Source organism: Petaurus breviceps, unplaced genomic scaffold, assembly GCF_028583685.1.
Source record: "Petaurus breviceps papuanus isolate PSGF00001 unplaced genomic scaffold, PetGlider_PUasm1.0 689, whole genome shotgun sequence".
Taxonomy (NCBI): Eukaryota; Metazoa; Chordata; class Mammalia; order Diprotodontia; family Petauridae; genus Petaurus; species Petaurus breviceps.
In genome coordinates, this window is record NW_027186458.1 from 9,758,294 (window position 1) to 9,771,477 (window position 13,184).

Genomic DNA, 13,184 nt, shown 5'->3' on the forward strand with positions numbered 1-13,184 from the left:
AGAAAGAAAGAAAGAAAGAAAGAAAGAAAGAAAGAAAGAAAGAAAGAGAGAAGGAAGGTCTGATGGCCACTCAGGGATTTTGTTTTCTGTGCACACATAAGCCATAGCTGCCCTCCAGATGGCTGGATCAGAGACTCTGAAGTCGATTCTGTTCCATGGGAAAGAGAGACCCTCGCCTGAAGCTCACTGCTGCTGCACAGCAATGACCCGTGTAAAATATGTATATGTTTATCTTTATTTTTATAATATGAAAATACATTGACATTTATACAGTTGGAAGCTTCTAGCATTAGCTCACAGTGGGTGCAATATTCTGCATGAGGGCCGTGCCAATTCGGGGCTGGCGGCTTGTTTTCTTTCATGGGCTGGGTCTCTTCCTTTCTCTTGCCTTCCTGGTTTTCTCATCCCTCACATGCTCATGCACACACGTGCAGATGTGGTGGTTTGTGTAGGGAGTCGATATTCCTTCTGTTCACTCTTTGCTGCTACTCTGTCACCATGGAATCAGAGAGGAGGGGTCCTCGGGCCGTGGTGGGATGTCTGTCCCCCTTCCTGCCACCACTGTGCAAGATATGCAGAGGCCAGCCATCCCACGTCCCCTTAATAGCCAGAGAGCCAGCCAGATCCACCCCTCTACACATGAGGGAACAGTCTTTATCCTCCAGCTTTCATCCTTTGGGAACCTCTCCATGGGGTCTGTCCTCAGCCTGGACCTGGCAGCCTCTCCAGGTATAGGCTCTACCAGAGTTGGCTATCTATGGGCATAGCCTTTGAGAGCCCAGAATCCCTCAGAGGTCCCAATGGAGGCATCAGGGCTGGCCATGAATAGAGGTTGCCAACTGATGAAAACAAAAATCTTTCATGTGGATTAAGTCTTGACTCCCAAAGCTTCAGCAGCTGGAGGACACAGGTCTAGAAGTGCTGAAATTCTTCCTGCAGGGCAGGCTGATGAGAGGCCTGCTTCCTCATGTCAGGTCAAACCTAGCAAAATCACAGGAAGTGTGCCTGTAGGACCCCATCACTGCCTCCCTCTAGCTGTCAATTCCCTCACTGAGGTGACCATCAGCCCCAAGGGAGAAATGGCTGCTCAATGGACTAGCTAAAGACCTATTCCATCACTGCCCAAAGAGCCCTGCTCAGACATCTTACTGCCACCAAATAGGCTCAGTGACGATAAAGGGGCACCAAAGAAAGAGAGGTGTCTTAGCCATCCAAGTCTGTCCTGTTGTAAGACTTCTCGAGAGTCAGGCATGCATCTCTGCAACCTCCAAGCATTGGCAAGAGTGCACACCCAGAGGCATCTGAGACTCAGCAGAGCTCCTTCCTGACTCTCCACCACTGAGGTCAGGCCCAACGAGAACTGTCCTGTCCGGGGAGCAGCCTTCCCTGTGGCTATAATAATAAGGCTTGGCTGGGGAGGCTTCCTGCAAAGACCTAGGGGGGCCTTCCCTCTGGCACTTCTGTGAGGCACGTGCTCCCAAGGACCTATCCAGGGACAGAGAGTACGTTTTCCATGAGGCTCTAAGGGGTAGGATTCGTGCCTGGCTGCCTCACTGGGGAGATGATGGAGAATGGACCTTTTTGGAAGTCTCCCCATTGGGAAGGAAAGGATATGAGAGGAGGCCAGGCCATGGGTCAGCTGGTAATCATCTCCTGTTTGTCCTAAAAAGTATTAACTTACTGAATGCCAGGGACGTTTAAAAGTTCAGCTTCTCTCCAAAAGGTACAGCTGGGTGGAGGAAAGAGTGAGCCCTCTGCTAGGAGGCCAGCCTCTATGCTGCAGGAGCCCATGGAGTCCTGCCAGGGGCCAGGTGAAGCAGGCGGGCATGCCAAGCGCTCACAGCTGTATTTGTTCCTCTCTCTCTCTCCCTCACACTCTTGAATACTTGAATCTGCTAGATGGCTCCAGTTTGAGGTTCCAGGAGCCTTTGAGTGAATCCCGATGTCCCGTTCTCTCTGTGTAGGTGTGTGCAGTGTAAGCGGGAAGGTGGTCTGTGAATTGTTCTACAGACCACCTGTGAAAGCTGTCAGGCAGATAGAAAGATCTAGTGTGTGCACCCATATCTATGACCATAGGTCTCTCTCCTTTTTTATCTTGGCATGAAACAGTGCAGAGTCTGTTGTAGATAGAGTGTGTCTGGTCTTCTGCGATGGTGCTTCCAGAAAACAGCTGAGGGCTTACCATGGGCGAAGCTGATGGATGCCCTGCTGGGGTGTCCTTCACCCCAGACGCCCGCATTCTCGTGTGTTCTTGTGGTAGTGTGGAATGTGTGATGTGTGCGCTGTGACTTACGCTCTCAAGGAACCCACAGTGGAACAAGAATCCCCAACGGGATAGAGGAATGGGACTCCCGACCCAATCTGCTTGAGAGCCTGCTGCGTCTGGGGAGCGAAGGGGCTGGGAGTTAAGACCGGAAATCCTGAAAACATTTTCTGCCGTGCAGGAACATTTGCCATCCACATAGGGAATTCCACATCCTTTTTCCACGCTGAGGAAAGACGGACCCAGTGGCCGGGCGAGGCTGTATCTGCATTTCAGGTATACGGAGTGATTAAGCTCCACAAAGCACAAAAAGGGCTCTCCCTGCCTCGTAGCCCCCTCTCCCGACCCTCAGAGCTGCCCTCCAGGGCAGCGTGGCTGCCATTCAAGCTAGGCGCAGCGCCCAGGCCTCTGCTGGGACCTAACAGCGCGCTGTCCAAATGCGCCGGACGCGCTCTGCAAAAAGACGCCTCGACGTCGTTGACAGCCGGCGCTTGTGTGGCGAGCTCTGCGAAGGATGAGGAAGGACAGGCTGGGTTTGTGGACTCTCCCAGGGGTTTTTCTCATGCCACAGTTTGTGAAATGTACTTGCAGTTGACTGTCAAATCCTCCTATCTGGGCAGAACTTAAAAAAAATCTTGCCCTGGAAAATTTAAAATAAAAGGAAAAGGAAATGGTTATTCATGTGCGTTGGCAGTTTGGTCCTTTCTCCAGCGCCATTCTGACTTTTTTTTTTAAAATAAGTTTTTCTTGCTATCTTTGGGTTTTCATCAGGGTCATTCACTCTTTCTAGGCATATAAAATAAGAGAATTTTGGGTGTGTATTTTGTTTTTTAAATTTTAAGCAGCAACGGCATATAGTTAATAGAATGCTGGATTTGAAGTCAGAACAAATGGGTTCAGACCCTTGGTCTGCCACTGTTCCTTCTGTAGTGTTTGGCAGGTCTCTTCCCTTGGCTGTCATTCTCCTCTCGGGGAAATGTGGGAGCTGGGCAAGACAATCGAGTTCCGTGAGCCTATGAAAATGAAATTTAAGGCTAACAGCTTTGGGGATGGCACCACCCCCACGTGGGGTGGAATTATCAACTCCCTCTAACTGCTACTGGCTCACTCTCTGGTTAATTCTCTGCCTGGGTTCTAAGTCAATCAAGGGATATATTATGATTCATAAGTGAATAGAAATGCACCATTTCTCTCATCAATTAATCAATTGACTTGCCCCCACCCCAACTTATAAACATACAGGAGAAAACTTTTCCCCATGGGTTTTCATTCATCTCTCTCTTGACATCAAATCCTAATCTCATAGCTTCAGATAAACATTGTTTCTGGAAACATAATTTAGTAACAGTGTAACCAACAACACAAAGATCTATTTAAATATTTCAACAATGCATTAGTGGTGAGAAGACTCACTTCTGTCCATGCACTACAGCGGCTGGCTTCTCTGAAGACACTGGAACCAGAGTGCCCCCATCCAGGTCTCCAGGGTGGTGGTCCCAGCTTCATACAAAGCCTCTCCTCTCCATAAAATGAGTTAAACTCAGTTCTTTCCAGATATCCTTCAGACCTTCCCAAACATGGCAGCGGATTCTTGAGGCTCTCAGGAGAGAGGTCCTGAGTTCGAGGAGTCATCCCCTGGCTCTGTGCAGGCCATTTGCTCCCCCTTCTCTCCACCACAGAGACTCCACATCCTCCTTCCAGGCTCAGCTCAGGTGGATCTGCTTGTAAGCCCCTGGTTCTTAGTGTTCTGCTCCTCACACATCCTTCCTTCCAGAACCTTTTCTGTTCTCCCCTCTGTCCCTTCCACTCGCTCCCATTGATTAGACTGTGGCCAGGTCACATTGCCGTGAAGGACGGGGCTCTAACGATTATCTAGAACAGAGACCAATCAGCTTGGACAGACCCACATGAGACGGGTGGTGCTGGGCTTGTGTGAAAATGATGAGTAGTAGGGGCCATTCCCAGCTTAGAGGTCCTGCCCCAAAGGACAACCTATAATGTCTTCTGCCTCTTGGTCAGGGCACCGCCTTTTACCACCAGGCTCCACAGCTTGGCTTCCCAAGGACCAGCCACTGGGCCCAAATCATGGGGTGGGGGTGGGGGGGACTGCTGAGCAGGGGCTGCTGACCTCAGCCGTACCCTGCCTTCATCATGTTCCCAGAAGGAGAACTCCTGTCTGTCCCAAGGACCTCCATGGGGGTCACTCAAAGCCTAGAAGAGGCTGCAGTTTTGACAGTTGAGAGCACCAAGGTCTGGAGACTCTGTGACCTGCCCAAGGTCACATAGACCCAGATAAGTAGATCCAGGACCAGCATCCAGGACCTCCCTCCCCAGCTAGGCCTGGTTCCTTCTCCTGTGCCAAAACTGGGGCTGGGGGTGGTGTGGGGTGGGGGGATGCAGTTGTTTTACTGGAAACTGTTGGACCACATCCATTTCCCTTTGGCAGACCTGGCAGGGGAGCCTGGAGGAGGCTGCAGCCCTTGTTTTGACAGTTCTAGCAAAAATCAGTGTTCACTTACTTTTTTTTCCTCTAGGAAAATCAACATTTTAACTTCATGTAGGCCTTTGGGGCTCACTGGCAACCTTCCTAAGTATGACTTTCATTTTCTTGGGCCAGAACTTTTTCCAAGGAAACACAAACTCCAAACTCACAATGGGACTTAATTTGCAGCTTTTCCAAAATGCAGACATTTGGGGAGTGTATAAAGTGAGATGCATTTGGGCTAATTGGTTCAGACCAGAGCCAGGCCAGGCTAGGAAAGTGAGCCTCTGTCCCCAGGAAAACTCAACCCAGGGCCCAGAGGAGGAGCAGCTGGAGCAGTGTGGGGGCAGCTTTGCCCCTCCCCAGCTGCTTCCCCTCTCTGAGACTCAGTTTCCTCCTGTATCAAGTGCAGTCCTACGTTAGAAGCTGAGAGGGAGCCCAGAGGCCTTCTAGCCTAACACCCTCATTATATGGAGGCAGCACTTCCTTCCAGCCTGGAGAAGTGGAGGGGCAAGGTCAGAAGGGCACCTCCCCACCACCCCCCACTGCCAGTGTTCCTTTCCAAGAGCCATCCCTTGGCCCCCATCCACCTTGGCCCACCACCCTCCTCTGATTCCTCTGCAGGCAGCAGCCCTGGGGTCAAACCTGACTGTCACTCACCTTCTGTGTGACTTGGGGGAAAAGTCCCCTCCCTTCTCTGGGATTGTTTCCGAACCTATGAAATGAAAAGATCGAACCTGAAGACTTTTTTATTTGTTTACATTTTTATTTTGAGTCCCAAACTCTATCTCTCCCCCGACTCCCTCTCTCCTCCCATAGCGATCATACGTGTGCAATCATGTAAAACATTTCCATGTTAGTCATTTCTGTACAAGGAGACTCAAATAAAAGAAAAAATGAAAGAAAGGAAGTGAGAATAGCCTGCTTCAGTCTGTATTCAATCAACACCAGTTTTCTCAGGAGGTAGAGAGTATGTCAGCTTCTTCATGAGCCCTTTGGGATTGACTTGGATCCCTGCATTGCTGAGAAGAGCCAAGTCTGTCAAAGTCGGCCATCGCACACTGTGGCTGTTACTGTGTACAGTGTTCTCCCGGTTCTGCTCACATCACTCAGTATCATAATGTTCATGCAAGTCCTTCCAGGTTTTTTCTGAAATAAGATGGGTGGGAAAGGCTTCTTGTAGAAGGCAGGACTTTGGCTGGGACTTACAGGAAACCAGGAAGGTCAGTAGTCAGAAAGAAGGAGGGAGAGCATTCTAGGCAGACAGTCAGAGAAAATGCCCAGGGAAAGAGGTAGGGGACTGGCCAGGAAGACAGTGCCACTGAACTGGAGAGTAAGAAAGAAGACTGGGGAAGTGGGAGGGAGCAGCTGTGAAGGGCTCTGAATGCCAAACAGGATTTTGTATTTAGTCCTGGAGGTCACTAGAGTGTATTGAGTAACACAGTCCAATCTGCATTTTATGGTGGCTGAATGGAGGGGGAGAGACTCAGGCAGGCAGACCCCCCCAGCAGCTATTACAATAGTCCAGATATGAGGTCAGGAGGGTCTGCACCAGGGGGTGGCAGCATCACAGGAGAGAAGGAGGCATATTCAGAGACACTGCTAAGGGGAAATCCCCAGGTCTTGGCACCATCTTGGGAAGGATGGGGAGTTTAGGGAAGGGGTGGGGGAACTTGGGGACTCAAGGCCACATGTGGCCTCAAGGTCCCACTAATCTGTAAACTCCAGAGGACAGGGATCATTTCTCATCTGGCTCCACATCTCACCCAGTGACCAGCTTTGTCCAAAGTAGGCTCTGCACACAAGCCTGCTGAATTGAACAGAAGTCTACCATTTGGATCATCTAATGCCAGAGGTCCCACATGGGCTGTGAATGAGAAGGGAGCTCAGTGAGCATCTACACTGACCTCGGGCTGATCAAGGAACCCTTTAGCCACAAGCCAGCATGCTCCAACACCTCCCCAGGCAGCCCCTTCTTCTCTGGGACTGCTCTCCTGGTAGGGAGTTTACCCCTTGGGGACTTCTACCCATTACACCTTGTTCTGCTCTCCTAGGACCAAACAGAACGAGTTTAATCTCCTTCCTCACCTCTCACATCTTGAAGACAGTGATCATTCTCCTACCAAGTCTTCTCTCTTTTCACTGAGTGAAGCCTCCCCAGGGGCTTCTGAGACCTGTGGCGTCTCTTCATCATCTCGGTCACCATCATCAGGACCCTTCCTCCCGGATGACCTACTTCCTAAAGCAGCCACCGCATCTGGCCACAACACTCTAGGTGTCTTTAAACCTGGGTGTTCCCAAGGCTCCGTCCTGAGCCTTCCTCTATCTCTCCATCCTCTCTTCCGTTGATCTCAGCCCTTCCCATGAGTTTAAGGATCATTTCTATGTAGATGCCTCAGGAATTCATGTATCCAACCCCAAGACCTTTCCTGAGCTTTCCCAAGCCTGGAGGTCCCGCTCCTCATTCTCAGCTTTCTCTCTGCTGGACCCATCCCTTCGAAGGCTGTCCCCCATGCTTACAAGGACTTACCTTCCTCATCTCAGAAGGATAATAGCCAGAGGCTGCCGGTAAGTGCTTTAACCATCAGTTCTGGAGGCAATTAGAAGGGAAATGTAGGAGGAACATCACTCTCTTAAGACTCGACAATCAACAAAACAAGAAATCAAGTCTTGATGTGTAGGGTTTGTAGATTTCAGAATGCTCACACTGGACATTTAACAATCGGCTCAGTCTGGATCCAGCATCCTTCTGAATAGCTGACAGTTACCTAGCATTTCAGGTTTGCACAGCACCTTTCACACACCATCTCATTTCAGTTCATCCTCACCACCCCACAAGGAGGCGCTTTTATCCCCACTTTACAGATGGGGGAACTGGAGGTGGCAGGATTTGCCCAGGGTCACATAACCAAAGTTTCCAAGAGTGATGCTGTGTCCTGCTCACTGCCCAGGTGCCTGATTGGTTGGAGGGTGGATATGGGTTTTTCATTGTTTTTGCATCTCCAGCGCCTGGCATGGTGGGGACTTGATCAATGCATGTTCAGTGGCATAGGATTCCCCTCCTCTTGCCCAAATCCTCGTTCCTGCCTGGGCTCTGCCATCCTCCTGGGCTCCCAGGTGCCCTGCCTCCCAGCCTCTCCACTCACGTGCCCATCACCCTTCTTCAGGCCATCACCCCCCCCCCCCCATCTAGGCTCCTACAATAGCCTCCTAACTGGTCCGTGACCCCCCACCTCTTCTCCATTCATTCTCCAAACCACGGCCAAAATGGCCTTCCTCCAGTCCTGGTGAAACACCGCCACCGTGCGGCCTTTAGGGACATTGCTTCTCATACTGGACAGGCTCCAGAACTGGAAGGGACCATCAATGTCTAGACCAATCTCCTCATTTTACAAAGCAGGAAACTGAGGCCCTGGGAGGGGAAGTGGCTTTTCCCAGAGCACACAGGAAATGAACGTCAGAAGTGGGATTAGAACCCAGGTCCTCTGATTCCAGTGCCAATGTGCCTAGCACCTTTCCGCAGAGGGCCGCTGTAAAGACACAAGAGGACTCCTGGGCAGAGAGGAAATGACATCTTCAGCTTTCAGGTTAAGGTTTATCATGAGCCCTGATCCTGTGCCCTGCACATGTGCCTCTCAGATCTCTGGCCTTCTTAGTAGGGTTGATGTACCATGAAATACTCCCATTAACCTCCAGGTCTTGTGCAGATGGAAGGAGCACATGCTCCTCTGCTGCCCTTTTCAATTCAGCCCAACAGAAGCCCCCTCTGGGGCCACTCCCCCCCAGTCCACACTTGTACTGGCAGACTGGGTTCCCCAGAGAAGCAACTCCTCCTCCACTTAGGATTCTAAGCTAATCCTGAGGATCGGACTTAGTGTCTCTCTTGAGCCCCCACCAATGTGGTTACCTTTAGTGATCAGCCAGCCAGATTTAATGAACTTCTTTAAAAAAAAAAGTTTACTGAAAAAAGCATGGCAAGAAACAGGATTGTAGATTCAGAGCTATAACAGTTAGTACAAGACATTTCCCCCAAAATATGGAGTATACTCTCCCACAAATATACACAACAACTATGGAGATTTACTATTCAGTCATTTCAGTCATGTCTGACTCTTCATGACCTTATTTGGGGGTTCCTTGTTAAAGATGCTGAAGCAGTTTGCCATTTCCTTCTCCAGCTCATTTGGCAGATGAGGAACTGAGGCCAACAGGGTGAAGTGACTTGCCCAGGGTCACACAGCTAGTAAGTGTCTGAGGAAGAGGAGTCTTCGTGACTCCAAGCCTGATGTTCTATCCGCAGCACCACCAGCGTGGCTCAGACTCAAAGTGCGGGGTTAGTGAGGCACATGTGTAGAGAACGCACGTGCCAGTTCCTTTGGTGGAAGTTCTTGTCTTCCTTCATGGAATCCTCCTGAAGTTCCCTTGAGGGGCAGCCCTCTTCAGCCTCAGCTGGATTTCTAGGACCTATGAGTTACAGCCTTTGTTAATGCTGCCACTGGTCAACCACTGTAACATTAATGGAACGAGTAATCTGGTGGGTAATTGTAGAGCACAAGGCCTTGTAGTCAATGCTGACTGCCATAATACAGGGATTGGCCAGTAATGTATTATTAGCATATTCCAGGCCCTGTGCTGGGCACTAGAGATACAGAGAAGAGAAAGAAAGGTAGTCCTTGCCCTCAAGGAGCTTACAATCTAATGGAAGAAGGCACAAAAGGAGACTGGAAGTGGAGGGATGAACACCATGGAGAGTCTTGTTCTGTGGCATTAAAAATAAACAGTGCGGCCTACTGAGTGGAGTGTGCTGGGAAGTCCAAGTGCTGCCTTTTATAGGGGAAAGCTTTGGGAGGCGTTGCCCTCCAAACAGATGGCAGAGGAGCCTGAGGAGAGGGGGAAAGAGCTGAGCACCCAAGGCTAAGTGATGAGATCGGATGTGATCAGCTTCCTCCAGAAAGGACGCCTTGCTCCCTGGAGTCAGACCAAGCAAAGCTGGCGATAGAGCCAGCTGCTTCTAGATTCTGCAGCCAACATGGCTCTATCAGACACAGCCATGCCCTTCTGCTGCAAGACGCACGGCCAATGGGGAGAGAGGATAAAGAAGGCCCACCCTGACTCTCCTATATTTGTGGCCCAAGACTTCATTGCTGATGGGGAAGAAGGAGCTGAGTGCAGATTAAGCAGGTGCTAGGCACCCCATTTATCCTCAGAGCAGTCCTATGAGCTATTATGCCCATTTCAGAGTTGGGCAAACTGAGGTAAAATGACTTCCCTGGGTCATACAGCTAGTGAGTATCTGAGGCTGCATTTTAACTACAGGTACAGAATTCTCTTCACTGCACCAGCTGGTTACCTCTAATGATGGGGGTACGGAAAAGAGAAGAATCCCTTCCAACCTCTACTGCATTCTCCAGGAAGAACAAGGGGCCAGCTTGCTTTCTACCTAAGCCACGAGGGCATGGGCCACCTTCTCAGCCAGTCACTGAAAGTTCCTTTTGTTCATAGGCTGTCTTCATGCAGTAACTATGGCCCATGTCACTCCATCATACTGATTAGGGAAAATCTTCACTTTATGGTTGTTTATTGTTCAGTCACGTCCAGCTCTTCATAGCCCCACGGACCACAGCACACGGAATCAGGGTTCCATCCTCCACAATCTCTCAAAGTTTGACACCATCCATCCCTCTCACCTTCTGCCATTCCCTTTTCCTTTGGTCTTTCCCAACATCAGGGTCTTTTCCAAAGAGTCTCATCTTCTCCTTATGTGGCCACAGTATTGACGCTCCCAGTGAGCAGTCTGAGCTAACTTCTTTAATCATTGACTGATCTCCCCGCCATCCGAGGCACTCTCAGAAGTCTGCTCCAGCACCACAATGTGAAAGTCTCAATTCTATGGCTTTCAGTTTTTGCAGCCATCCATTGCCATTGGAAAGACCAGAGCTTTGACAATATGGACCTTTGTTGGCAAAGTGACATCTCTGCTTTTTAGCACATTATCCATATTGTCTTAGCTTTCCTTCTGAGGAGCAAACATCTTTTAATCTCATGGCTGCAGTCACCACCTGCAGTGATCCTTGAGCCCAAGAACACAAAATCTTCTCCCTCTACTTGCCAGGAAGTGGTGGAACGAGTTGCCAAGATATTAGCTGGGTTTTTTTATGCCAAGTTTCAAGCCAACTTTTACACTCTCCTCTTTCACCTGCTTCAAGAGGCTTCTTAATCCCATTTCACTCTCTACTATCAGAGTGGTGTCATGGGCACAGCTGAGATTATGGATATTTCTCCCGGCAACCTTCCTTTTGGCATTTCACATGATGTACTCTGTCCATAAGTTAAATAAATAAGGCAAGAATATACAGCCTTGTCTTATTTCTTTCCCAATCTTAAACCAATCTTTCATTCCGTGTTCAGTCCTAATTGTTGTTTCTTGAACCGCATACAGCTTCCTCAGGAGACAGGATGATCTGCTACTCCCTTCTCTTTGGGGACTTGTCACATTTTGTTGACCAATGAAACTGTGACGGTATCAGTTCGGAAGGCATCCAATACACTACTGGGGAAGAGCAGGGGCCAACCATAAGCAGCTCTGGTACTACCGAAGCAGCTGGACCAAAGCCCAAAGGAAGCTCAGCTGGGGGTGCATCTGGTGAAGAAAGCAAAGTCTAAAGCTGTGAGGAGCAATCTTGCACAGGAACCTGGGACGTAAGACCTCTGCATCAAGGTGAGCTGGACATGATTGATGTCTGTTTGGGCCCAAGGCAAAACACTCAGCATCACAGTCACGGGAGCCCGTGCTCTGACCGCTGATGCCCAAGACGTCAAAGTCGGGCATTCCATGGAGACCTACAGCACTTTCTGGCAATCCTACACCCACGTCCCACCCATTGCAGGGAGCAGGAGGAAGTCGGCCCAGGTGTGAGACCCTCGAAGTCCTGACGCTCTGTGACTCTGGATTCCCGGGGCTTTTCCTCGTGTCCGATGAGACTGGCTGGTCTGGTGACAGCCCGGGAGTCAGGGCTCTGTCCCCACCGCGCTAGGGTGCCCTCTAAGAGGAGGGTCTAAGCTTCCCGGGAGACAGTCCTGCTGGACGTTAGCCCTGCAAGGACACAGTTTGGCAGAATGACAGCAGCGCATGCAAGGGGGCCAGGAGGGCCAGACATGCGCTGGGCGATTCTCCCCACTGCCCTTCCAGGCACAGGCTGGGCTTCCAGAGCCAGGCTGCTGCGTCCTTCTGATGTCATGGCCCATGAGCCCCCATCGGTGTGTTCTGTCCCAGGCATTCGGCCAGGCTGAAGCAGCTTCTTAAAACTAAGGTCTGTAACATGCTCTCCCACCAATACGTGCATTTATTAAGCTCCCGTTGTATACCATGGGGGGGGGGGGGAAGGCGGCCCTGCCCTCAGGGGGCTTCCATTCTTTAAGTAAGTGTACCCTGGATCTCAGGACAAGGGCCAAACCTAGGATTTAGTGGTGAGGAAGCTCCCTCCACCAGCGCAGGCCGGCCCCTTCTTGGCATCCCGTGGCCTCTCTGAGGCTGTCTCGGTTTCCTCTTCTGTGACATGGGGGTGGTCACAGCAGGCAGGACTTTTGCAGAGAGGCTGCGGTTGAGCAGGGAACGCCTGCCATAGGTCCTCCTCGCCACACGGCGGCGGTGAAGCGCCGGGGACGGGGGGGGGGGGGGGGGGGGGGGGGTTGGATCGCAGGCATACAAGGCCTCCACGGCCGCCGTAGCTCCAAGCCGCGCCGGAAGTGCTCAGTGCGCCTGCGCAGCGTCAGGGAGGCGGCACTCGCCGGAGCGAAGTTCGCGGCAGTTTTTACCCGCTTTGGGAGCCGTCGGCCTCCTCCGCCGTCATGGCCGAGTACGCGTCGGTCAAGTCCACCAAGCTGGTGCTGAAGGGCACGAAGGCCAAGAGGTGAGGCCGGGCGGGGCGGGGCGGGGCGATCCCACCGGTGCGATCCCACTAGCCCCCTCCGGGGGGGGGGGGGGGGGGGGAGTAGAGCGGGCGCTACGGAAGCCCGGTTCAGACGTGTGCCGTGGCGTCATCTCGTCGGTCGGCCCGAGGAGCGTGCGTGCGCATGCGCTTAGTGTCTGTTACAGTAAATCCCTGTTTGGGGGCTTACTCGGGGAAGGGAGGGAAGTTCCGCAACCACCTGGTTGTACAGATGAGGAAAGTGAGGCAGGCAGGGGCGAAGCGCCGCGCCCCGCCCAGGGTCACGCAGGAACCTCTAGCGAGGGCTGAAGAGTCAGACCCGAAGTGCACCCGCGGCGGGGCGCGGTCCTGCCTCCCGGCGTTGTGGGGGATGACCCCCCGCCGTGACCTCCAGGAGCGCAGCCCCCCCTCCCTCCCGTCCTCCATGACCCTCTGGCACCCCAGACGACCCTCCCTCTACTGCTCCCAGCGTGGGAGGGGAGCCAGCAGCCAATCAGAGAGCCGCTGAGGG